Below are 27,226 nucleotides of genomic sequence, written 5' to 3'. Positions count from 1 at the left end.
AAGACTTCCACAGTCAGGTGTATGTTAAGTACATGCTTAGTTTTTTTTTTGTTTGTTTTTTTTTTTAATGTTTATTTTTGAGAGAGAGACAGAGCACGAGCAGGGCAGGGGCAGAGAGAGACAGAGACACAGAATCTGAAGCAGGCTCCAGGCTCTGAGCTGTCAGCACGGAGCCCGATGCGGGGCTGGAACTCACGGACTGCGAGATCATGACCTGAGCCAAAGTCAGCCGCTTAACTGACTGAGCCACCCAGGCGCCCCTAGTTATTTTTTTTTTTAATGTTTATTTTTTTAATTTGAGAAAGAGAGGGAGAGGGAATGTGTGTGTGTGTGTGTGTGTGTGTGTGAGCACGAGTGGTGGAGGAGCAGAGAGAGAGGGAGAGAGGGAATCTCAAGCTGTCAGCGCAGAGCCCTATACCAGGCTCAGTCGCATGAACCGTGAGATCATGACCTGAGCTGAAATCAAGAGTTAGATGCTTAACCAGTGGAGCTACCCAGGTGCCCCAGTACATGTTTAGTTTTAAAAGAAACTGCCGAACTATTTTTCAGAGAAGTTGTACCGTTTTATGAGGGAGATATGAGGGAAGATAATTTTTTTAAAGAGAAGGGCTGTCCTAACATGTTTTTGAAACAACCTACTGGTTCTTTTACCCTATGGCATTTGGTTGACAAATTATCCATATTCTTGTTTGTTTGTTTTGTTTGTTTGTTTTTCTAGTACAATTGGACTTATTCTTTTTTTTTTTTAATTTTTAATGTTTATTTTTGAGAGAGACAGAGACAGAGACAGAGACAGAGGGTGAGCAGAGGAGGGGCAGAGAGAGAGGGAAACACGGAGTTTGAAGCAGGCTCCAGGCTCTGAGCTGTCAGCACCGAGCCCGATGCAGGGCTCGAACTCACCAACTGCAGATGACCTGAGCCGAAGTCAGATGGTCAACCGACTGAGACACCCAGGAACCCCCAATTGGACTTATTCTTAATGTATGGTGAAAAAATACACTACTCACTGTTGGAAGCAAAACTCAGGTTTGTCTTCATCTGGCAAAGATAAATCAGATATGGCAAGAAGAGATGTTGCCTTGATTAAATCTGCCTGGGAGTAAGTGAAGGCTTCCAAATCTTTCCATCTCCCAGCCTCTACTTTCTCAGGGTCTTCCTACAGGTAACCTCTCCCATCCAGGACCCAGATTTGTCATTTTGGTTCTCTGCATGTTACAGGATATATTGAAATATTATCTCAAGTAACAGAGAGTCTCCAGCTGTTTTGGTTTCACGCTGGCTCCTAGTTGCCAGCTTTTGTCAAAGTCCCAGCACTTCTCACTGAGACAGGCTCACGACTCTCGTTCAGGTCTAAACTCAAAACCCTCTGGAAGGTCTTCCCTGACTGCTCCACCCAACGTCATTCTCTACGCCCTAAGCTGGCTTTATCTTTCCTCATAGCACATATAATCACCTGACATAGGATGTGTGTATTGGTAGTGTTAATGGTCTTACCTTGCTGGATTTTAAACTACTTGATGGCAGAGGCTCTGTGTGGTTCAGTGCTATTTCTGTGGACCTGAGATAGTTCCTGGTACATCCTAGACGTTCAATAAATAGGTGGTGAACAAACACATCAACAGAGATTTTACAGTGATTTCCTACCTATTTTTATGTCTCTACAGTTTATCTTTTGCTTAAAGAACTGAAATTATCCTCCAAAGACATGGATTGAATCTGCTCCCTCTCCTCAAAACCCTTAAATGGTCCTCCATTATTTATTGAGGAAAACCCAGACTTGTTTAAAGTAGCAACTAAACTCCCCACAATTTATCTTCCAGAAGACTTGGTAGCATACGGTTATGATTATGATTTTTTCCTCCATCTTCTAGCCCAGGCTCACTGGTTCACTCACTTTTTCTGACAATGCCAGACATTTTCATGTCAACATAATTTTAGTCTTCTTTATCCCCTTTCCCATTCGGAGTTAAGTTAGTTGTCAAAGTCCAGGGCTGTGGTGTGTGTGTTTGTGTGTGTGTGTGTGTGTGTTTCCATTCCATTCCATCCATCCCATTCATGAGTTCTAATCTGCATTTGCTTTGTGACAACATTTTTTTCTGACAAGTTTGCTTTATCTCCTTTCTTAGAGTATTTTGTTTGGAAGTGTATTTACATGTATTTGAATAGGTTTTTCTTTTGTTTTTGTTTTTTTTTCTTCCAGACTAGCCATTAGCAAAAGATTCTTAAGGAGCAAGAGGAAGACCCAGCATAGTTTTCCAAATTCTTCTGCTCAACTTTTTCCTCTTCTGATGTTTCAGTGCTGGACTATTTCTTCAAAACCATGGCTTCACCGTGAAGTTCCACTTCCTTTGGCTCTAGCAAGAGCAGAACTACTGGCTGTTTTGAGCTTTCTTGGCTGTTATTAATGAGAAACTCAGCATCTGCCTTGTACATACATCTTTCTCTTTTAAAAAGTGGTGCTTTCTCAATTCCCTTTGCATGGGAAGCACCTCCAAAAGGGTTGGCCTTCAGGGATGTGCACAAATGGGCTTACTTGTACTGTTGATCCTGACACTTCCTATCTCGTTGGTGGCCGTGGATCTTCCTGGCAGTATGAAGACCGCGACACTTGCCCATCCTGCCAGTGCCATGGGCTTGAGCAAAAGAGATAACGGGTCTCTCGTTTTATGTCCATCTTTGTTTATTCTTGAACTTCTCCACACGGAGAGCCCTACTGGCTCAGTGTCTTAAAGCACGTTCTCTGATACAGCCATCTCCAACTGCTACAGAGCCTCTAAGCAAGATGGGAATGGTCTTAACATGAGGGAATCATTACAGTTAAGAGAATAACATTTTCTTCAACTTCCAGCTGACTTTTGTTAGTACATAAATGTTAACCCACTCACATGCTCTTCTAAATTTTTTTTGGCTTTCTGGAGATTATGTAGCAATCATTTGTTTATGAATCTTGTACCTTCCTATTGTTTTTTATATTTTGCACTCATGTAATAAGTGATGGTTAAACAGAATGAATAAATAAATTAATTAATTAACAAATAAATAAATAAATAAAGTGGTGCTTTCTGAGTTTAGTCACCTCCAGTCCTCCCTGGGCTTTCCCCTCATCTCTGTTTCTTCCATCTCAGGCCTGTGCCCAGCATTCCAAGAGTAAACTCCTGCTGCCAGTCTCTGAGATGGGCCACATGACAACTGCACCAACATTGCTTCTTAAGTTTTTCACATCCCAGACGTTTTGACCATACTTTCGTGTGCTTTGGAATCTTTCAGTGTTTATTTTGCCTAGGACGTAGTTTGTACTTTTTGTTGTGATTGATCTTGTTCTCCTTATTGCTCTGTGTGACTTCCAGGAGAAGTGAGAAGATTCAGTACTATGCTGCTGCCATTTTCCTATCTAATTGATTCAATTTAAAGGACTATGCTTTGGTCTGCGATTTATGTACTTCTTGCTAATTGGGGATAAATAGATCCCCTCTCATATAAAATGAAGGTGAAGAAACTGGAGTTTTATGGAGTTTTTTTAGTGTTCTGACTTGGAAGATTAAATCCTGACAGCTTTGTAGTTGTTCTCAATTTTTTTTTGAAATGTTATTGTTCTATAATACATTAAAGTTGAGAAACTGCTGATACGTATTTCTTTCTTTTTCATCTATCCACCTACCTATCTACCTATTCTATGTACTTCAAACAATATTACTACATTCTAGGCACTCATCTCAGAAACAAAAGCAATACAGAAATTTAAAAGATCCCTTTCGTGGCCCTTTAAGGACTTAAAACTAGGGAGATCATAGATATACAATGAATAAACTATTCTACAAGCTAGGGATTAGATCTGTGCAACAATGCTATAGCAAAACAGAGAAATGAGCTATGACTTCCAGATAAATAAAAAAAATTGAGGGACCTCTTTGGAAGAAATTTTACAAACTTGGATTTTGACTATTAGATGACTGAAATGGAAACAAGAAATAAAAGACTAAACCACATTTACATGAAAGTGTATGGCATGGTCAGAAAAAGTGAGTGAACCAGTATGGTTGTATTGAAAGACGGAGGCAAAAATCATACATTATGTCACAATGTCTTCTGGAACATAAATTGTGGAAAGTTTAGCTGCTAGGTTAAACCAATCTGGTTTTTCACTAAATAAAAAACTCCATCTAAGTAGAAAAAAAAAAAACACTAAAAAAATACTACACACACTAGGACAAACTGGTAATCAATAGTTTTCATGTATTCAATCAACAACCAGTTAGACTCTATGAACATGGAGAAATCTTCATTTACGGTAGTCACACAAAAGACAAAATATGAAGGGAAAAAACTTAATTCAAAATGGGAAAAACTCAGGGCGCCCACGTGGCTCAGTCAGTTAAGTATCCGACTTCAGCTTGGTCATGATCTCTTGGTTCATGGGTTGGAGCCCTGCATTGGGCTCTGTGCTAACAGTTCAGAGCCTGGAGCCTGCTTCAGATTCTGTGTCTCCCTCTCTCTCTTCCCCTCTCCTGCTTGCACTCTGTCAATCTCTCTCTCAAAAATAAATAAACATTTAAAAAAAGATAAAAACAAAAACCCAAAATGGGAAAAACTCATTACTAAATCCAATGTCATGAAGATTTATCATATATTTTCTCCTAAATGTTTTAAAAATAATTTTTGATTTTACATTTGGGCTTTCACCCATTTTGATTTAATTTTTGTATATGGCGTGAGGTAGGGGTTCACCTTTGTTTTTTGTTTTTTTTTTTTTATGTGGATATCCAGTTGAAGAGGATATTCATTCTCCAGTGAATGCACTTGTCACCCTTGTCAGAACTCAATGAACCAAAGATGTATTATTGGTTTATTTCTGAACTCTCAATTCTATTTCACTGATTAGTGAAATTAGTGCCTGATTTCCCTTGAAATCAGAAAGTGTAAATCCTTAAATTTTGCTTTTTTTTTTAAGACTATTTTTTTAGAGCAGTTTTACGTTCACAGCAAAATTGAGAGGAAGGTACAGAGATATTCCATACCCCCCTAGCCTCCCCCATTGTCAACATACCACTGCTTTTTTTTTTTTTTCAAGATTGTTTGGGCTATTTGGGGTCTCTTGCAATTCCAAATAAATTTTAAGATGGTCTTTTCCATTTCTACAAAAAAAAAACTGTTGGTAATTTGGTAGAGATTGCATTGACTCTAGATCATATTGGGTAGTATTGCTATCTTAACAATATTAAGTTCTCTGATCCTTGAACATAGGTTATCTTTCCATTTATTTAAGTCTTTTTAAGTTTCTTTTAGCAATGTTTTATAGTTTTCAGCATACAAGTCTTTTGACTCCCTGGTTAAGTTTATTTCTAAGTACTTTATCCTTTTTGATACTATTGTAAGTGAAATTGCTTTCTTAATTTTACCTTTACATTGGTTAATTTTAACATACATAGCTAGTATGGAAATATAACTGTATTTTTAAGGTTAATCTTCTATCCTACCAGTTTGCTGGATTTGATTATTAGATCTAATAATTTTTTGTGGATTCTTTAGGACTTTCTACATATGAGGATCGTGTCATCTAAGAACAGAGATACTTTTCCTTTTTCCTTTCTAGTTTAGATACATTTTGTTTCATTTCTTAGTTCTTTTCTTTCTTTCTTTTTTACCCTAATTGATCTGGATAGAACTTTCAGTACAACATTGACTAGAAGTAGCAAAAGCGGCATTCTTATTTTGTTCTTGATTTTGGGGGAGAAGCTTTAAGTCTTTCATCAGTGAGTAGAATTTTACTTATATGGTCTTTCACAAATGCCTTTTATCATATAAATGAAGTTTCCTTTTACTCTTACTTTGTTTATTTTTATCATGATATGGTGTGAAGTTTTGTCAGATATTTTTTCCTGTGTGAATTGCAATGATTGTGGTTTTTTTTCTCCTTTCTATTAATGTGGCATATTATATTGCATTCCTGGCATAAACCCCACTTAGTCATGATGCATAATCCTCTTAATATGCTACTGAATTCCATTTGCTAGAATTTTGCTTAAGATTTTTCCATATATATTCATTTTTCTTTAGCAAAATAGAATAACTACTTTTCATGTCCTATTTTTCCAAGTTTATTTCCCTTAAGGCTTTTTAAAAGTTGAATTTTACGATGTTATAAGATTAGTAAAAATATATTTGAAAGCACCTATCTGACACATAGGAGGCATTTCAAAAGTACTACCTTCTCTCCCCTGCCTCTTTTCATCAAAATGTTATTTAAGAATGTTAAAAATGTTTATTGAATATTATGTCAAAACACATTTTCCCCACACCATTCTACTCCTTCTGAGGAAGTTTCTGAAGGATAAGCTGTGAGTTACTTTGTTGAGAAGGAATTTCTAGAAGGTGCAAGGAAAGGGTGTACTCACTGGGTTGCAAAATCAACATTTTCCCTATATTCTGTAAGGATTTGTGATTGTTTTGACTCATTTATTGTATTCTCCAAGTTACAGTTAAAGGCAAATACTACTTTTGAAGCCACGTTACTTTATAAAAGGATCTTCTTACCTTTTATCTTCTTATCTTTTGATTTAGATCAAGCATATGCATTTAATTTGTAGAGGTGATAAACCAAAACAGACCTCCAGACCTTTGCTGATCTTAAGTTTAAGATTGCTAAATTTCTTAAGATTGGTAAAAGAAGGGTTAAGTTATGTTTGCAAATTGCATGGCCCATTGTTAAGAATCCTCCTGTTACTACTTGAATACATATTTGCAACAAAATTTTCATGAGCCTTCATTTGTATTTTGAGGTTACTTATGTATGTCTCTGTTCTCTCTGTCTCTCTCTTTCATCCTATAATTCCCTGTTTTACTTTTAAGAAGAAATCAAATTTTCACATAAATGAACTTATCTGTTGGTGGTGGAAATTATCATTATTTTGACGTTTATGCTTTGACAGCTTTTTCTTTTTTTTTTTTTTTAATTTTTTTTTAATGTTTATTTATTTTTGAGACAGAGAGAGAGCATGAACGGGGGAGGGTCAGAGAGAGGGAGACACAGAATCTGAAACAGGCTCCAGGCTCTGAGCTGTTTGACAGCTTTTTCAATTCCAGCTAATCCCTTAACATTCATCAGTGTAAGAAGCTTTATGCAAATTTTGAAAACCTATTTACTTTGAATAAAGAAGTGCCCTCCAAGGCATCAATTTTTGTAAATCAAATTATTTATTTATTTATTTTTAATGTTTATTTACTTTGAGAAAGAGAGTGCTAGCAGGGGAGGAGGAGAGGGAGAGAGAATCCCAAGCTCAAACCCACAAACTATGAGATCATGACTTGAACCAAAACCAAGAGTCCAATGCTTAACTGACTGAGCCACCCAGGCACCCCTCAAATTTAATAAGTAGATTTTTGTTTTTCTGCATTGCTACTTCTTTTATAGGTCTATGATACTATGTGATTAAAAAAAATTCTCCATATAATAGAACTCTTCATATAATAGAATTGCTTCTAACTTTTAATCTTACTGTACCCTCAGTATCATGTTAAACTTTAGATGTTATGATGTGTGATATAAATTTACTTACAGATAAGATCTATTTTTTAGGTAAGAATTCAACATTATTATTATTTCCATAAGTGAAGAATTTGACATTCAATGATCTTGTGAATAATTATAGGCATGGTAATAAAAAAGGAGAGATGTTTCTTCAAATGGAAAAATACAGACATTGAAAAGTATGTGTTATAAGTTAAAAGAGACTTACGCAAAATCTAACTGTTATGGGTAGACTTTGTTTGGATACTAATTTGAACCAACTGCAAAAAATATTTAGGGGACATTGGGTAACTTTGAATGTGGACCGGATACTAAATAAATACATTATTATTGATAATAATAAATGATTATTAATTTGGTTAGGTACAGTAATAGCATTTCAGTTAAGTAAGAAAATATCTTTGGTAGGGCAGCACATTCAAACAATGAGGATTAAAATGTCAGAAAAAATAATGAAATATTGAAAATATTAATAATTGTTATATCTGGTTGGTGGGTATATTTTGAAAATTTTAATAATAAAATTTATAAAGAAAAATGTAGGTTGAAGCATATGTTTTTGGTAAAGAGAGAAATAAGTGCTTTGGGGTGAGATTTTTAGTTGAAAGCACTTGTTTTTTTTTTTTTTAACATCAGAAGAGATTTGTATTTAGAAATAAGAAACAACTTCTACTGATAAGTCACTTTAGCTTTTCCTGTCATTTGAGTAGGAATTAGTGACCTTTTGACCTAACTGATAAGTATGCTGAAACTCAAGACCCACCAAAGCACTACTGAGTCTAACACCTTTTTTCTTTTTCTTTTAATGCAGGTGATTCCTGAAATTAAAATAATTGATGACAAAATCTGGTGAGGAAGCTGCCTTAGTTTTTGTGTTCTTAGGCAACAATGGAATATTAAATAATAGCTATGTTAGTGTTCTCCTTTCTATGATTATTGACTTTACCTTACACAGGTTGTGGTAGTACTAGAACCACACTCAAATTTGGACAGATATTAAGGTGGTCATTCTTCAAGATTCATATTCTGACACAGAAATCACCAAGTCAAATGGTATAGTCTATCTGTGGGCAATGTCACCAAGTCAAATGGTATAGTCTATCTGCAGGCAATGAAGTGCAGAACTTCCTATGTTTGGTCGTCCCAAGGAAGTAAGACTCAATACTGGAAACTAAAGAGTGCAGCTTGGGATGGACTAGGGCAGGTCCAGAGAACTTATCAAAACAAAACTGAATTAAAGTAAGATTTATTGGAAAGTGTCCTGATTTTCTCTGGAATGTTATAGGATGCTCGGTCCTTTCCCTGTTCGTCAAACTCACTCAGGGACATATCTTGGTTTCCTTTTACTTTTCTTTTAAAATTCCTGGGGCACCTGGGTGGCTCAGTCAGTTAAGTGTCCAGCTCTTGATTTCAGATCAGGTCATGATCTCATGGTTTTTGAGACTGAGCCCCTTTGCTTACAGCACAGAGCCTGCTTGAGATTCTCTCTCTCCCTTTCTCTCTGCCCCTCCCCTGCTCTCTCTCCCTCTCAAAATAAATAAACATTAAAAAATAAATAAATAAAATAAAATTCTCTCTCTTTATCTCTAGTCCATATGTTTAACTTCCTTCTGGATGACTCTACCTGGATGTACAACCTCCAGCACCAATTTAACAGATCCAATCCAAACTCAGTAGCTAGTTCCCATTTCACTCTGCCATAACAACCCTTTTCAAAAATATTTAAAATGTTTAAAATATAGTATTAGTTTACGTTTTAATAGAGCATAGGGAACTGAAGGTTTTTGTGTTTATGTTCATGAAAGCGATTGTTTTCTAATTTTCTTGTAATGTCTATTTCTGGTTTTGGCATTAAAATTGCTGGCCTCATACTATGAGGAAGTATTCTCTCTGTTTCTAAACTCTGAAAGAGGTTGTAGAAAATTGGTATAATTTCTTCCTTATGTGGTGAATCTATCTGGACCAGGTGCTTTCTGTTTTGGAAGGTTATTATTTATACTGATTCATTTCCTTTAATGGATATAGGCCTATCCAAATTTTCTATTTCTTTTTTTCTGAGTTTTGGCAAATTGTGTCTTTTAAGGAATTGGTCCATTTCATGTAGGTTATTACATTTGTGGGCATAATGTTTTTTATAGTTATTCCTTTATTATCATTTTAATTTCACCTCTTTCATTTCTGACACTAATCTGTGTTCTCTCTCTCACTCTCTTTTTTTCTTAGGTAGCCAGGCTAGAGGCTTATCTATTTTTTGATCTTTTTATAGAACAAGCTTTAGGTTTCATTGATTTTTCCCTATTGATTTCCTTTTTTGAATTTCATTGTTTTCGACTCTAATTCTTCTTATTTTTTCCCTCTGCTTACTTTGGATTTATTTTACTCTTCATTTTCTATTTTCCTAAGGTGGAAACTTACATTATTGATTTTAGATCTTCATATTTGCTAGATATATGCATTCAATGCTATAAATTTCCCTCTAAGCATTGCCTTCCCCACATCCCACAAGATTTGTTGTGTTTTCATTTTCATTTAGTTCAAAATACTTAAACATCTCTCTTAATGTTTCTCCTTTGATATATGTATATTGTTTAATCTCCATGAATTTTGGGTTTTCCAGTTATCTTCTTGTTATTGATTTCTGGTTTAATTCCATTGTGATCTGAGAACAGACATTGCATAGTTTCTATTCTTTAAAGTTTGTTAAGGTGTGTTTGGGCTCAGAATGTTGTCTATCTTAGTGCATATTCCATGTGAACTTTAGAAGAATGATTATTTTCTGCTCTTGTTAGATGAGGTAACCTATAGATGCCAAATCATATTATATAATATATATATATAATATTCAGTTATATATATGTAATATATATAATATATAGTATTCAGTTGATTGGTGGGGTGTTGAGTTCAACCATGTCCTTGCTGATTTTCTGCCTGCTAGATCTGCCCATTTATGAGAGAGGAATGAATCTGTTTTTTAGGGTCATCGTAGTGTAGCATATATCAGTTGCTCCTTTCATTTTATTGCTGAATAGTATTCTATCGTATGGATTTACATTTTGTTTATCCATTTCCACCAGCAATATTTGAGTGAGTCCATTTCACAGGAACCAGTATCCCCCTCCAAACAACAAATTAATAAATGACTTGATTGCAAAATATGTCATAATTTCTGCCTTAGTTGACCCATACTTTTGCCCTTATACAGCGGCTAAGATGTTCTCATCCATGTGAGTATATCATAAACATTTTTCCTAAACCTGCATATTTCTTTTCTTTTTATCTTATTATTTTTTAATGTTTATTTATTTTTGAGAGGGAGAGAGAGACAGAGCATGATGGGGAAGGAGCAGAGAGAGGGGGAGACACAGAATCCAAAGCAGGCCCCAGATTCTGAGCTTTCAGCACAGAGCTTGATGTGGGGCTCGAACTCATGGATCGTGAGATCTTGACCTGAGCCGAAGTCAGATGCTTAACTGCCTGGGCCACCCAGGTGCCCCAAACCCACATATTTCTTGAATAAGGACTTCACAAACCCATTATTGAATCACTTCTAGTTTCTTTTGGAGTATAAAAAATAAGTTGCTCTGACATGCCTAGTATTTCCTCCTGGAAAGGGGGATTAGTTGATACTAACTAATGCAGGTAAACCAATTAAGATATGACAATACGGTTAAAATCCTTATGTGCATTTTACTGTTTAAAAACTTTTATATTATCTCAGCTAATCCTTTCAATAGCCCCTCAAGGTCAGCAGAAAAGATATTTTAATCCCATACAGATAATAAACCTGAAGCAGGCTCCAGGTTCCGAGCTGTCAGCACAGAGCCCAAGGCCATATGGGGCTCAAACTCATTGTGAGAGCATGACCCGAGCAGAAGTCAGACACTTAACCGACTGAGCCACTCAGGTGCCCCTAGATCACTGCAGATTTATATTCTTTGCTAATATTGTCAATTTATCTCAAAGACAGAGGAAACCACAGAATAATTGTAATTGGAAGAATTAAACTACAATTATATTAAAAAAAATAAGTGTGACATACACTTAAGGATGGATTTTTAGGTGCAAAACTGAAAGGAAGAAGGCGAATTAGGAAGAAACACCCAAAATTCAGAAAACGTAAGGGCCTCAAGGCCATGAGATTTGAAATGCAGAACAGGGGTCAGATGTGGGAACTACTGGTCTGTGAAAGTGGGCACTTTGACTTTGAGCCTCGTGGAGAGCCAGCTCAGCTCTTATACCTCCCTGAGCCTCAGCTTGCAAAGTCCCTTCAGACAGAAAGCTGGGGATTTATCATAAGGCTCATCATATTTGTATTGTCTCTTTTAGGAAACAGTTTTGTGCTTCCAGTGTCATTTCTTACATTTTCTCCAGTTTTAAAACTAAAACAAAAAATTGTATGCAGTAAAGCCTAGTAGCAGTTTGTCCACTATGGCTGGAAATGGAAAACTAGTACTTTTGAATTTAGTAATCTAGCATATTCATCTGAGGAAGTATCTCCCCTGGAAAGTTAGTTAACGTTTGGGGAGTAATTTCTGCTGTGGTGAAGGGAATCGAATAAGGAAGCATTTAAAAAATATTAAAATTAGGTGTCAATTGCTCTTTTGTATTTTTATTATTTGGAAATGGAGAGAGCCCCAACTTCTTGCAATTACTTGACTAGATGCCTAATTAAATGACAAAGCTGTTGCCCCGTGGGTATCATGCATAGCTTCTAACCAGGAAACAAGATAGCTTTGCAATGCTAGCACAGTGTTTGTCTATTTGGATTTTGCCTAGTAACAGATATCAAATGAAATTTCCTGTTCCTTAAGAGATTTCTTGTCCTTTGGCCTCTGGTTCCACCAAAAGCATCAGTCTTTTCTTCAATAACTTCTCCCTGATAATTTTGAAAAGCTGATATTATTTGGAATACTATACTCAATTTCTGCTCGTTCAGCTCTCTCTCTGCTGGAGATAATGGCCTGTATGATTCACATGAGGATGCATAAGACTTAAATCAACCAGCTTGCACTCGTTCAGCAACGAGTTATAATACTTTGTGTTAGTATTTATTAGTTTACAGGAACTAATCTATCTTGGCTGTGTTAACTGTAATTAGGTGTGCCACGAAGAGGAAAGTGTTGTTCTTTGCATCGCGTCGTATTTAGAAAAATTGATTTTTCAGAAGAAACTTATTTTCCAGGAAGAATCAAACACTATGACCATACCCTGGATCTCTGTCCATAATTCCACTACTTCTCTGTACCACACAGTATATTGGCTATTTCTTTAACTTTAGATTTTCAGGTTAAGCTCTCAAGGAGTCATTCTCTTCTTAGCAATGAGGATATGGTGCCATTGGGTAACAACAGATGCCTTAACTTATGGAATCTAATAAATATTTAACAAATACTTACTGCATGTGTACTATGGATAAGTATTATTCCAGGGGTAAGTGTTACCTGTGATTTTTACAAATCAAAAGCAGAGCATTGTTTTAAAAAGTTATTTTTCCTTTTTGGAGCCCAACATGGCAAATTAAATTTAAATGAAGCTGGTTTTGACCGAAGATAATCTGAAACGATTTGGACCCCATAGGTGGTCCAATGATTATTGCCTATGATTATATCTGATGCTGGCTTAGATGCTGTATTAGGTTCCCCAGAGAAACAGAAGCAATAGTAAGATATCTATCTATGTCTATGTCTATGTCTATGTCTATGTCTATGTCTATGTCTGTATCTAATCGACATAGATATATATCTAGATGGTGTTGAGACAACAAATTATTTTTGCAGAACATGATTTTCCTATACCAATGTTTTGTTTGAATTTAAGTCTTAGTTAAATAGCTTAGTGCCCTAGCTGTTTTAATGCATCTAAAAGGTACTTTATCTGGTCTTACTGCTCAGCTAGAGTGGGGTGGTCTTTTTAAAGCATGGTAAGGAAGACAGATTAAACAAGTTTAAGCTGGTGACAGTTCAAGTGTTTTTTCCCAGAGTCTTGTACTCAGTATTGCCACTTTTGTTGTGATTTCCAAGAAATAGAAATTCATTCCCATAAGAAATTAGACCTCTGATTCTTCTTCTCAGGATTTGAACCCCTAGATGCAGTAATTTCTCTTGTCTTGACTTTCCTTCTTGCTGGTATGTGAACATCCAGAGCTGCACCTAATACTAATGTTCAAGGGGAACGCACACTTGGGTTGAGACCTCCTCTGACTAGTTCTTGATTTTGTGCAGGGCACCTAACCTATTTAATTCTTAGTGTCCTCATCAGAAAGATGGAAATAATGATATTCTCTACTTAGTTAAAGAGGGAATATATGCAAACTTCTCCAGTGCAAAGTAAGCATTCCATAAATATCACCTATTGTATTCATTCTTAACTCATTGCTCACTCAGTGCTAAGAGCTTGTTGGCAAAGGCAGCCAAGATAAAAGCAGGAGAGGCTGCTGGGAATAAACAGGAAGTCTTCTCTTGACAGATAAAGACACAACAGAGACAGCAGCTAACATGTAATAACTGCTTTTCAAAAACCCACGACACTTGGCTTACAAGTGTTTATACATCATTATGAGGTAGCATATTCAAGAGCAGGAGGAAAGACAACATAACTGGAGTGGAATGAACAAGGAGGAGATAGGAGATGGAATTGGGAGTAGTCAGAAGGCATTATAGAAGTCCACAAAGATCATGGCAAAGACTTAAAATTTTGTTCAAAGTAGGAAGGAAAGCCATGGGATGGGTTTGAGGAGAATTCAGTTATAACCTGATTTACATTTTAAAAATTTATTTATTTATTTATTTTGTGGGGAAGGGGCAGAGAGAGGGAAAAAGAGAGAATCCCAAGCAGACTCCTCACCTTCAGTGCAGAGCCTGATTCGGGGCTCGATCCCACAAACCGTTGAGATCATGACCTGAGCTGAAACCAATCAGTCAGCCACTTAAATGACTGAGCCAGCCCGGTGTCCCTGACCTGATTTACATTTTTAAAAAGATTATTTCACATCTTTCATAGAGAGTGGAATACAGAGGGAAAGGTAGAAGCATAAAGACCAGGGAAGATGTGATGGCAGTGATCTGGGAGGAGAATTCTAGCAACCTGTTTGGAAAAGGTAGGGATGGAGAGGGAGAAATAATTGCATTCATGGTGCTCCCTGATGGTGCTGCTGACAGGATTTCCTGACGGATTAAACTAGGCTGTGAGAGCAATCAAGGATGATGCTTAATTTTCAATCTAAGCAACAGAGTTTACAGGAGTGTCATTAATTGAGATGGGGCAGAATGTGTGAAGAGCAGACTTTGGGAGAGGAAAGTCAGGACTTATGCTTTGGTCATAATGTATATGAGACACTAGACCATGACTTCAACTAGGATTCAATATGGCTATAACAATAGCTTAAATAAGATGAAATTTATTTTTCCCTATCACAAAAGTCTGGGGGTAGGCAATCCAAGGTTGGTGAAACAGATCTGCTCCATGAATTCCCTAGAATTTAAAGCTGTTTCCAGGGTTCTGGTCTGCCATCCCTTGCTCCTGGCCCTCATGAGCTGAGCTTGAATTTACATAATTATGTTCATGTTTCAGGCAACAGGATGCAGGAAGGAGAAAGAAGTGGCAAAGACACATGCTAGCTAGATTATAAGGAACAATCCTGGCAGTTGGCCCGTGATACTTCAACTTATATCTTAATGACTTAAATCAATCACATGTTCACAGCCAGCTGCAAGGGGCCCTGGGAAATGGAGTTTTTATTCTGGGCATGATGTATCCAACTAAAAATTCTATTACCTTGGGGCACCTGGGTGGCTTAGTTGATTGAGCATGGGACTCTTGATTTCAGCTCAGCTCATGATCATGGGGTCATGGGATGGAGCCCATGGGATTGAGCCTGTAAGATTGAGCCCATGTGAGGTTCTGTACTGAGCATGGAGACAGCTTGAGATTCTTTCTCTCTCCCCCTGCCCCTCTCCCCAGCTTGCATGCGCACTTTCTCTCTCTCTCTCAAATAAAAGATAAAAAATTAAAAAAAAATTAGATTACCAAAGAATAAGGAAAGAATGGGTATTGGGAGACAGCAAATTTCTGCCATGCCTGGTTTATTCTCTCCCCATTTCTTCAGGACCTCCATATTTAAGGCCTCATCTTATTTGACTTTTCAACACAGTCTGTACTTTTGATCACTTCTTTCTCAAAACACACACATCTTTTGGTTTCTGTGTCACAGTTTTCCTGTTTCTTATTTGTTGTTGTTTTCTTCATGTTGTTTTTGTCCTGCAGATTGCCCTCCTATCTCCAAGAGTGAGTTAAATGGCTCATGAAAGGGACACCACTCCAGGTGTCAGCCTCCCTTGGGGCCATTTCTCCAGATCCACTAGCAGATCCTCTTCTTCTCCCAAGCCTTGTCCATTTGGCCCTAGTCCAAGACTAGTACTTGAAGATCTAACAGACTCCCAGTAAGAAAGAAGGCAAATTTGTTTCCCTGAAGTCCTAGATGGATTTATCCATGGCTAAAAGATACTAGTGATTATAATCCCATGACTACCCCTACAGAAGCATGCTGTGAAAGATCTGGAATATCTCCCTATCTGAGAGTCCTTCCCCAAACTGCTCATCACTGAGCTATAGCTTCTGACTGGCCTCTAATTCCTTTCCCAAAATTGTCTTTGGAATTAAACAAATTAAATGAATAAGTGTTTCTAGAAAGTCTTTGTTAAATTACATGGGTTACCTGAGAAAGGCTGTGAGACTTTGTGGGTGCTTATAAATAAAAACATATCATGGTTAATTTTGGTTCCTTTTGAGTCACTGACACTATGTGAAATAGCGTCAAAGGGCAAGTTAGAGCTCAAAGGAATGGTGTTGTAACTTGATTGTTTCCCATCAATGGTAGCGGTACTCATTACAAAACATCTCTTATAATCAAGATTAGAATCCTGTTTAAAAAATATCCTAGAGCATAATAATGTTTGGTGCTTCCTGAGCCATGAACTAGTTTTCTTGACTACCTTGTGGAATCCATTTTTTCTCTCTTCTCAGCTCTGCTTCTCAGGGGGTGATGGCTCCCATCACTATTAAAAGCAGCAGATCTTCTGCCAGTGGTCAATGAGGGCATGACTTCCAATGCCAACCAGTAATTTTGCTTATGTCTCTCATGCCCGAGGGCAAGAGCATTGCTGTCAGTGTAAGGGAGTATTTTTGAAGCCAGCAGCCCTGTCTTTGGCCACTGTTTAAACTTCTATCACCAATGAAGCAGCTGTGTTGTGCTTTCACATAGTTTGCAAAATAGTTCTAATCTTTTTTGTAGCTTTCTCATGTTGTAGTTCAGAGAAATCTGTAGGGAATGGACAGAAATGCAGTTCATTCAGTTATTCAATAAATATTTACTTGATACCTGCAATGTACTCACATTATTGTAGGTTTTAAGGACATATCAGTGAACAAAATAGATGAAGTCTTTGCTCTCATGGAGCCTATATTCTTGTCTGTGGTGTAGGAGAAGATAATAAACATATGACACACATTGAACCCAATGTCAATCCTCTTTTTTCTTCAGAAACGTTTTCATTGTTCTTGAATGAAACTTGTGATCCTTGATGCTCTTTTTCTCTAAAAAATTAGTTACTTTTCAAGATGTCCTGGGCCCTCATATATACAGAGTCATGATGATTCACTGCATTTGACTCCTGGGGTCAAATAGGATAACGTAGGATGTTAGACTAGGACCCTTATTACATAACAAAGTGAGGGTTTGAAAACAAAGGAGCCTGCTGGACTATCTCATATTTTATAGAACACAGAAACATCACCCAAGATAAAATACCAGGTAAACTTGTCATGTTGAAGATGAAAAGATTTTAACTCCCTCAAAATATCTACAACCTGGAGAAGACCTTGCTGGTTGTTGCTCCATCAACCTCAGCTCTGGTTTTGGAGATCTCCTTTGGGATACATTGCAAAATTACCTCCTATGTGTAGTTTGGAATGGAGTCCTCCAAAGACATTTCATCACTGAACACAGTTGATGTTTCTAGAAGCCCTAGTTGATGAGGCAACATCACTTTGCATCACAGACGTAATAGTGAGCATCTTCTAAAGTGAAACTGTCTGAAACAGAGCACACTTGCCAGTAGGTTCCCAGAACTCAGGAAACTGTCTCCACGAGAAGCCTGCAGGCCAATTCAGACACGCCAACACTTGTCAACACTTGCTTAGCTACCAAAGCTCTACTTGTAGTTTCAAGGGTGCAGACTAAGAAATCTACCCCAGAGAGGGGTGCTTTGAATAAACAGGCCTCTTGCTATTTGTTAGCTAAGTCTACGGATTGCCATTGCCTCTTACATCTGTTCACAAGACTGTAAAGCCACAGGGTTGTATCACACTTAGAGAGGGCAGGGACTTGCTCTGAAGGGTTATACTGGCAAGTGGCTCTCTGTGCTTGATCAAAAATCTGTAAAGATAGGGCAGTTTCTCACAAAGCCATTTACTGGTGGTGTTAAGGACTTCATAGTTTGAAATTATTGAACCACAGTGTCATGTTGCTGGAAGTCAAAAATTATCAGGGCATGTTCCCTAATACCCAAACAACTCATGGTCATGCATTCAGTCATTAGTTCGTTTCACAAGTATTTATTAAGTGTCTACTATATGCCAGGTCCTATTCTAGCTATTGAAGACACAGAAGTGAATGATACTGATAAACATCTTTGCCTCTTATGGTATTTACATGCTAATTGGGAAGACCAGGGCTGATTTACCCATTAGACAAAGTAAACACAGTGCTTATGGCCTTTAATCTTAATTTCTTTTAAAATCAGAAGAAAAAGGATATAAAATAATGAATGGAGCCAGGTTATATTTGTCTTTATACCAATATAATTGTCATATGAAAATTTTAATATATTTGTATGTGTGTGTGGAGAAGGGGGCTCACAAAAGCAAAAATGCTTAGGATCCATGAAAGTCACATGCAGCCTAGGGGGAGACAGACAATAACCAAGATTTTAAAAATATATAGTATCTTAGAAAAAAATAAATCAAACAATGGTAATTAAAAGTGTTAGGGAAAGGGAAGTTCAAATTTTAGATGGCTCCCCCTGGTTCTCAGGCCTTTGTGCTTCATCTGAAATTCATCACTGGCTTTCCCTCTTCTCCAGCTTGTAGATGGCAGGTTGTGGGACTCCTCACCTCTGTAATTGTGTGAGCCAATTCTTATAATAAATCTCTTCTTATGTGTCTTTCTCTGTATATCTTATTGGTTCTGTTTCTCTGGAGAACCCTGACTAATACACACAGATTATGGAGGTCATTTCATGGGACTGACCTTTGTTCCTAGGGGCTAGCCTTCTCTTCTCATATTCCTAAGCAGTTTTGATTTCTTTTTTTTTTTTTTAAGCAGTTTTGACTTCATTTGTAAGATTTCTATGAAATCAATTTCTGACTTTCCACGATGAGGAGACTCTTAGAAAGACACTCATCTCTGCCCTTGTCTCCCTTTGGGCTTTCATGGTTTCTCAGGGCAGCAGTGTCAGCCAAGAAACAAAGGTGAATGATATTATCAGTGCTACAGCCAATGCCAGAGGACTGACCCAATTGGCTTTTGACTCCAGTTCATTGTCTTCTGACTTCCTTGGATCCAGTTGGGACTCTGATTTCACAGTTCCCACACTGGCTATTGCTCCTACTCTGGCTCTGAACAAAGAATCCTCAATGTGTCTCTTATCCTCCTCCTACCGTTCAAGGAGGCATTTCTGAAAATGTGCTGCAGATGTGAATATTTTCTGCAAGTTTCTGCAGGTGCCCCAGACTACCGAGTCTGCCTGCCCAGCATCACTTCTCTGTAACCACCCTTGGGCCCTCTTCCCTTCTTTCTACTTGGAACTCCAGATCTTTCTATTTCATCTTTATCTCCAAGCTCTGCTGGACCTGACTCAAGTGGTTTTAAATTCCATAGCTTTAACTTTGCTAAATCTCCCAGTGTCCTTTGATGATTAAGTACACTCCACCAAGTTCCCAAACCAATATAGTATTCTCTTACGGGGAAAGAGAGGATGGAAAGAAGGAAGAGAATTGACATTAATTAAGCACAGATTCTGTTCCCAGCACCATGCTAAGGTGCTTTGTATGTTCTCTTCTGAATCTTTTAAAATTTTGAGGATGAGTTATTGAAACCTCACTTTCCTGATAGGAAAAACCCAAGATCAGAGACATTAAATTACTTGAACCTAATCATTAAATCGGAAAGATTGGAATTCAGCTATATATGAATCTAAAATTGTTCTATATTTACTATGTGAGGCTTTATGTCCCTTAAGCTGGAACATGTGTTTCTATTATGGCAACCTAAAACCCCAAGAGATACTTTTCTTTGTTTTTGATTGTTTTTTTGTGACCATATCATACTGTAAAATTGTTTGGATTTTGTGAAGTCACTTAAAAACATTTTCACATGAATGGGATCATACTAAGAATCTTGTTTTTCAGCTCTAATCTTATTGCTTTTATTGATGACTAAGACAAGGTTTTTTGAGAGGTTTTCTAAGAGTGTTTTTTGCATGGGCCATTGCGTAGATGCCTATTCCCATCCTGTATCTGGTGCATTTGGATTTTACATTTATCTGCATGACAAGCATTTTATTAGTTCATGCCCTTACAGTTTCTTGTATTTGTTTGGAGAGGTTTTTTTTTTTATTATTATTTTTAATGTTTATTTTTGAGAGAGACAGAACACAAGTGGGGGAGGGGTAGAGAGACAGAATCCGAAGTAGGCTCCAGGCTCCGAGCTGTCAGCGCAGAGCCCGATGTGGGGCTCAAACTCATGAACCATGAGATCATGACCTGAGCGGAGTCGGAGGCTTAACCGACTGAGCCACCCAGGCACCCCAGGTTTTTTTTTTTTCTTAAAAAATGTTTAAAGTTTTGAAAAGGTAATATAATTTAATAAGAGAAAATGGTATTATATTATATTTTGTTTGTTTATTTATTTATTAAAGTAGGCTTCACACCTAGCCTGGAGCCCAACGTGGAGCTTGAACTCAAGATCCTGAAATCAAGCCCTGAGCTGAGATCAAGAGTTGAAAGCTTAACTGACCAAGCCATCCAGGTTCCTTCCCCACCTTTTTTTTTTTTTTTTAATGTTTATTCATTTTTTGAGAGAGAGAGAGAGAGAGAGCACAAGCAAGGGAAGAGCAGAGAGAATGGGACACAGGATCTGAAGCAGGCTCCAGGCTCTGAACTGTCAGCACAGAGCCTGATGGGGGGCTCAAACTCAGAAATGGCAAGATCATGACCTGAGCCAAAGTCGGAGGCTTAACAGACAGCCACCCAGGCGCCCCTTCCTTTTTTTCTTTTGAAAGTAGGCTCTATGTGGGGCACCTGGGTGGCTCAGTCGGTTAAGTATCTGTGCTGACGGCATGGAGCCTGGAGCCTGCTTTGGATTCTGTGTCTCCCTCTCTCTCTACCCCTCCCTCCTTTGCAGTCTGTCTCTCTCTCAAAAATAAATAAACATTAAAAAATTAAAAAAAAAATAAAGTAGTCTCTATGCCCAACGTGGGGCTTGAACTCATGACCCTAAGATCAAGAGTCACATGCTGTACCCACTGAGCCAGCATAATGCCCTGAAAATGGGATTTTACTATAGCTTTATTTTGCATTGGCTCTAATTATTAATGAGATTAAATATTTTTGAATATTTAAAAGCCATTTGTAAGTTGTGAACTGTCCAGTTTATATTTTTATTGGATTATTGATCTATTCTCAGTGATTAATGAAAATTCTTTGTTTATTCAGGAAAGTAGCCCTTGTGATATGTGTTGCAAACATGTCCCCCAGTTTGTTGTTTATATTTATAAAAATAGAAATATTCTTATGTTGTCCAATTTAGCATTCTTCTCTTTTTTGACTTCTGAGTTTCATACATAAAAAGCATTTTCCCTACCTAAATCATAATAATTTCTTTTCACATTTTCATCTATTATTTTCACACATTTTTTTAAGTGTATTTATTTATTCTGAGAGAGAGAGAACAAGCAGAGGAGGGGCAGAGAGAGAGGGAGACAGAGGATCTGAAGCAGGCTCTGTGCTGACAGTAGAGAACCTGATATGAGGCTCCAACTCACAAACCATGAGTTCATGACCTGAGCCAAAGTTGGACACTTAACCGACAGCCAAGCAGGCGTCCCTCACACATTTCTTTTTTAACTATCATCATTTTGGCACGTTTTTGTGATAGCCTTTAAATAAATCTCTCTTCCTCCAGCTTCAGAACTCCTTGAACCTATCCTTCATACTGTCATCAAAATGATCTTTAAAATCCAAGTTGAACCCTGGTACTTCACTGGTTAAAATTATTCATGATTTCCATAACCCACAAAGTTCAGCTCCTTAACATGACACTACACAAGTAGACTCTTAGTGATCACTCTGTTCTCTCTCAGTTCCATGACTATTCATGATGTTACTTCAGTTTGGAGGCTTTGTCTCTGTACCAACTCAATTCCATCTCCTTGGAAAATGCTTGTTAATCCTCTGCTTTTTTTTTTTTTAACTTTTCTTTTGATGTTTTTATTTATTTTTGAGACAGAGAGAAAGCATGAGCTCAGGAGGGGGGGAGAGAGAGAGGGAGACAGGATCTGATGCGGGCTCCACACTGACAGCAGAGAGCCCAATGCGGGGCTTGAACTCACAAACTGTGAGATCATGACCTGAGCCGAAGTCAGATGTTTAGCCTACTGAGCCGCCCAGGTGCCCTCACGTACCACTGTTCTGCCCAGCTGTCTCCTCCTTCATGAAGCCTATCCTGACCTCTGCTCCTAAGTGTTCCCCAGCTTGTATGCACTTCCATTGTGTGTCCCTTATATTACGGCGTTGGCTGGTTTACTGGTATCTTCTATTGTCAGGGCAAGTGCCTTGTTTTAGTAATGTTTGTACTCCCAGCACACGCACAAATTTTGGAACTTAGCACCAACTTGATAATGGTTTGCTGGAATGAATGAGTTCCTTATTCTGTTTCGTATTATTCAAAGTAGGATTAGGAATGACTTGCATCAGAATAACTCTGGGTGCCTATTAAAAAAGTAGAAATAATTGGACCCAAGGCAGACATGCCAAGTAAGATCATTTTGGGATGAGGCTCAGGAATCATCATTTTTACTAAGCTTCATAGGTGATTTCTACTCACGCTAAAGTTTGAAAATCACCAGTATTGCCTACGCCTGCAAATAGCTTTTAAACATGACACATAAGAATGGAGGACCACTTGGAGAAATAAAGTACTAAGTGTTAGGATGAGGAGGAAGATAGATAAATTTATGATAGGACCATAAAATGCAATATCATGCAGCTGCTAGAATTCATGAGCTAGATATATTTTCTCTTATGAAAGTTTTCCAAGAGGTATTGTTAATTAAAAAAAAAAAAAAAGCAAAGTAAGGACCATGTGGTTATACATATGCTCAGAAAGTCTTCTGGAAGTTTACAAAAACAACTTCTAATAATGCTTATCTCCAGGGAGTAAGACTGAGTGGCTGGGCCAGGTGTAATCTTGCATCATTATCTGTACTCTTCTCTACTGTGTGAGCTTTTTCATTTACTGGTTTCACTTTTATAATAAATTTTTTTAAATGTAAAATCTTTCTTGGTGATTCACATATTAAGGTAATAAATTGCTTTCCCATATCTAATTTTAAAATGTGCTGGAATATCATTTTCTTTTTTCTATTTTCAAACGTAGCAAACAATTTTTTTCAGTGAAAGGAGCTCAGGTTCTGGCAATCCAAAAGCCTGCTTTTTCTTTTTTAAGTGAGCCGAACTTCATGTAACATCAAATTAACCATTCTGAAGGGAGCAGTTCAATGGTATATAGTGCATTCACCACACTGTGCAACCACCGCCTGTATATAGTTCTAAAGCACTTTGTCACCTCGAAGGAAAGCAGTTTCCCTGGCAGCCAACAATCTGTTCTCTCTGTGGACTTACTTATTATGGATATTTCATATAAATGGAGTCATACAATATGCGACCTTTTGTGTCTGGCTTCTTTCACTTAGCATAATGTTTTCCACGTTCATCCACAGTGGAAGTGTAGAATGCTTCAGCACTTCATGACTTTTTGTGGATGAATAATATTCTATTGTGTGGATATAAGATCTGGTTTCGAGAGCAGACTCCACTTAATTCTTGGCCTCAGACAGGCAAGACACTTAGCCTCTTTAAGCCTCTGTTTTCTGAACGCTGAAATGAGGATAAGAATTTGGACACCTGTGTTACAGAGTCGTGTGTATAAGATGAGAGAATGCACATGAAAGTGTCTGCTACTTGATCAGGCTGAGTGGCAGGTGCCAGATCCAGACCCAGATCTACTTGGGAGTAAAGCTGGAGGGAAGGGATGCAGGCTCTAGAAAGAACTCCAGGTGGGTGGAGAGGACAAAGGTCTGAGAGTGGATATCTAGGTAAGATGTCAGCATCAGAAAAACTTGGACTGAGAGAAATGCAGGATCACACTGATGGCTATAACACAACCTGGGGCATCTAGGAATTGTTAAATTCAGACATCACCACAAAGAGAGGAGACAATGAAGGACAGGCAGGAGCTGTCATCCAGGTACAGACTCGGCCTCCAAGAAAGCAGGCACGCAGTAGGTTGGGAGATGTGAGGGAACAAAGCAGAACTCCGGGGTTAAAAAGAGTGTGCTCTAAGATTCACTGATGGTGGGTTACTTGAATTACAGTTTATATCCTGCTCAGGGGCAAGAGTTTATATCCTGCTTTAGGGAGTCCTAAAGACTCCCTCCTCAGAGAGAGCAGGGGAGCCCTGGGAGGTGAGGCCGGGCACCTACGTGAGCCACATTTTATTCAGAGACTCATGTGACAGGTCGCCATGGCTCATTCTTCTCTTCTTTATAACTCTGTATGTTAAATAGTGTCTCCATAATGTCACAACAGCCAGTTCAATCAGTGGAGAGTAGGTCAGTAAAAACTGGCTATTTGAAAAACAAACTCTACTTCCTGTCCCAGGAAGGAGCCATGTGGGGAATGCCCCAGAGACTGAGCAATTGTCCTGGCAGCTGCCACACAAGGAAAAACCAGGAACCCAGAAGGCCAGCTCCTGAGACAGTCTGGCTGGAGGCTGATCCTGGCTGCTCTCACCAAATCAGGAGGCAGGCTGTGGTAAAACCTGTGGAGAAAAAATTACAGAGAATTTCTGATTTTTTTATACGAGATTTTGAGCATCATCTAATTTTTTTTAAACGTACATAAAAATATTACTTTGACAACAATCGAATTAAAGTGTTACGTAAGTAAGGCCAACCACCAGAAGGATAGATATAATGATTATTTTATGTATACATTTATTAAAAACGTATATAGTATTAAAATATGTAAATGTACTCTATATTAACATGTATTATCAATACATATCATGCATATTAATATATAGTTAACTATATAAAATTTACATATTAGTAAACTATATTATATGAGTGAAATGAAAGCCAACTTAATCTAACGAAGGGATATAAAGAGAAAAAAATAAGAAAACAGAGTAGAGATGGGACAAAATATAATGATCATAAAATCCAAAATTATAAAAAGTCACTACTATTAAATATCAGTAATCAGTAATACTCAGTAACATAAATACTCTCAGACTGCAATAATAAAATATCTTCACAATTAAATAATCTTGAAAAGCAGAAAATAAAAGATTGGCAAAAAATGCATCAGGTGAATGTACCAATAACGACAATAACAGCAAATGCTTAGATTTTTTCATTATTTCGCTATTATTTTATATGTACAATGGCAGAATAATAAAAGCCCTATAATTCCTTTAGGTTACCTGATGGCTTATGGAGGGTAACACTAGTTATTTACACCCAAATCCCCAAATCCGCAAACTCGGCATCAGAAGGGGAAGTAGTTGAATGAAGGTGAGGCGTTGACTTTGTCTCATTATTTAGGAATCTTGTGTTTAATAGCTCCTTTGCTTCCAGAAATCAGTCTTGTGTTGTTGGATACGTCTGCAATGGAATTTGCTGAGCAGGACAACTTTGCTTTTATGGGCATTCACTTGTGGGACAGTTAATAATATCCTGTGCCTGCCTCTTCATTCAGCTGTGACAAGACTGCTCAGGAGACTCAAACACAAGGCCTCTGTGCTCCTCTCTGGTTAATTATACTCCACACTCCCTGACAGATGAAGTGAGCCTTCTAACTAAGACCAACCTTGTGACCACAGCTTGGACCCTTTGTCCTGTTGTTGCCATTTCTCCTTCACTCACATTGTACTTAATCAGCTGTTTGGAGTCAGATACTATTAGCATAAGCTGCACACATATACTTGAATCAGGGATGGTCAGCTTAACTACACCTTCCTCTCACAGCATGCAAGCTTGGCTTTTTTGGTTCTAATGTTTGAGATAATGGCATTCTCCACCTCTTAAACCCGCCCATTCTCTGAGGGCTCAGGCTCTTATAGCTTAATAATAATTATAGCTACCAGCAAACTAAGCACCTATTTATACTAGATGTGTCAGTCACAATTGTTATCTTTTATTGATGGCTTACTACGTGCCAGTCATTGTTCCAAACACTCTACATGTATTATTTCATTTAACCTTCCCCACACTTCTATGCATAGGTGCCTCCACCAGTTAATGGTGATATTAATGGTGATAAAACTGAGGCCAGGGAGGTTAAGTAACTTGCCCAAGGTTGTATACCTAGTAAATATTAGCAGTAGATTGGAATCCATGGAGTCTGGTTTCTGAAGCTGCATTCTTGATCACTAATACTATACTATTTTGCTTTACAAATACCATCTCTATCTAATATGCATTATCCCTCTACTGTGGGCCAGAAATGATTCCCAGTGCTAGGATAGTAGCAATCATATTAAAAAAAAAAATCCCTGTCCTCATGGAACTTCCATTCCAGTTGTAGAAACAGACAAATGCAAATACAAATAAGTAAAATACATAGTATGTTAGCTAGTGATAACTGGTAAAGGGAAAAACTCATGTAGAAATATCAGAGGAGGGTGGAAATTTCTGGCAGCATCAAAGAGAGGCCTGGGACACCTGGGTGGCTCAGTCGGTTAAGCGTTTGACTTTGGCTCAGGTCATGATCTCGCGGTTCATGAATTTGAGTCCTGCATCGGGCTCTGTGCTGACAGCTCAGAGCAGCCTGCTTCGGATTTTGTGTTTCCTTCTCTCTCTGCACCTCCCCTGCTTGCACTTTGTCTCTGTCTCTCTCTCAAAAATAAATAAGCATTTAAAAAAAAATTTAAAAGAGAGAGAGAGGCCTAAGGGGGTGACATTTGAGTAAAGAAAGCTGTGTGGATACCTAGAGAGGCACACTCCAGAAAAAGAGTAGAGCCATTGCCAAGGTACCTGAGGTAGGAGTGTGCCTCGCATAGTTGAGGGATAGCAAAGAGGGCTTTGGGCTGGTTTGCAGGGAGTAGGGGAGAGTAATAGGACAATAGGTCAGACAGGTAACAAAGGGAAAAGATCTGGTAGGACCATGATAGTAAGGACTTGGGCTTTTACTTTTAATGAGATCCACCCAGTCATAGACAATGGCCTGATTTGACTGGCTATAGGGCTGGACATAGATTGGAAGGAGGAGGAGCTGTAGTGAGGGCAGGGAGAGCATTCAGGACCTTTGGCAATATTCCATTGAGAGATTACGGTGGCTTGGGCCAGAGTGCACAAGATC

This window comes from Panthera pardus, unplaced genomic scaffold, assembly GCF_024362965.1.
Source record: "Panthera pardus isolate Hobbes unplaced genomic scaffold, ASM2436296v1 HiC_scaffold_13, whole genome shotgun sequence".
Classification (NCBI taxonomy): Eukaryota; Metazoa; Chordata; class Mammalia; order Carnivora; family Felidae; genus Panthera; species Panthera pardus.
Note: the sequence above shows the minus strand (reverse complement) of the source record.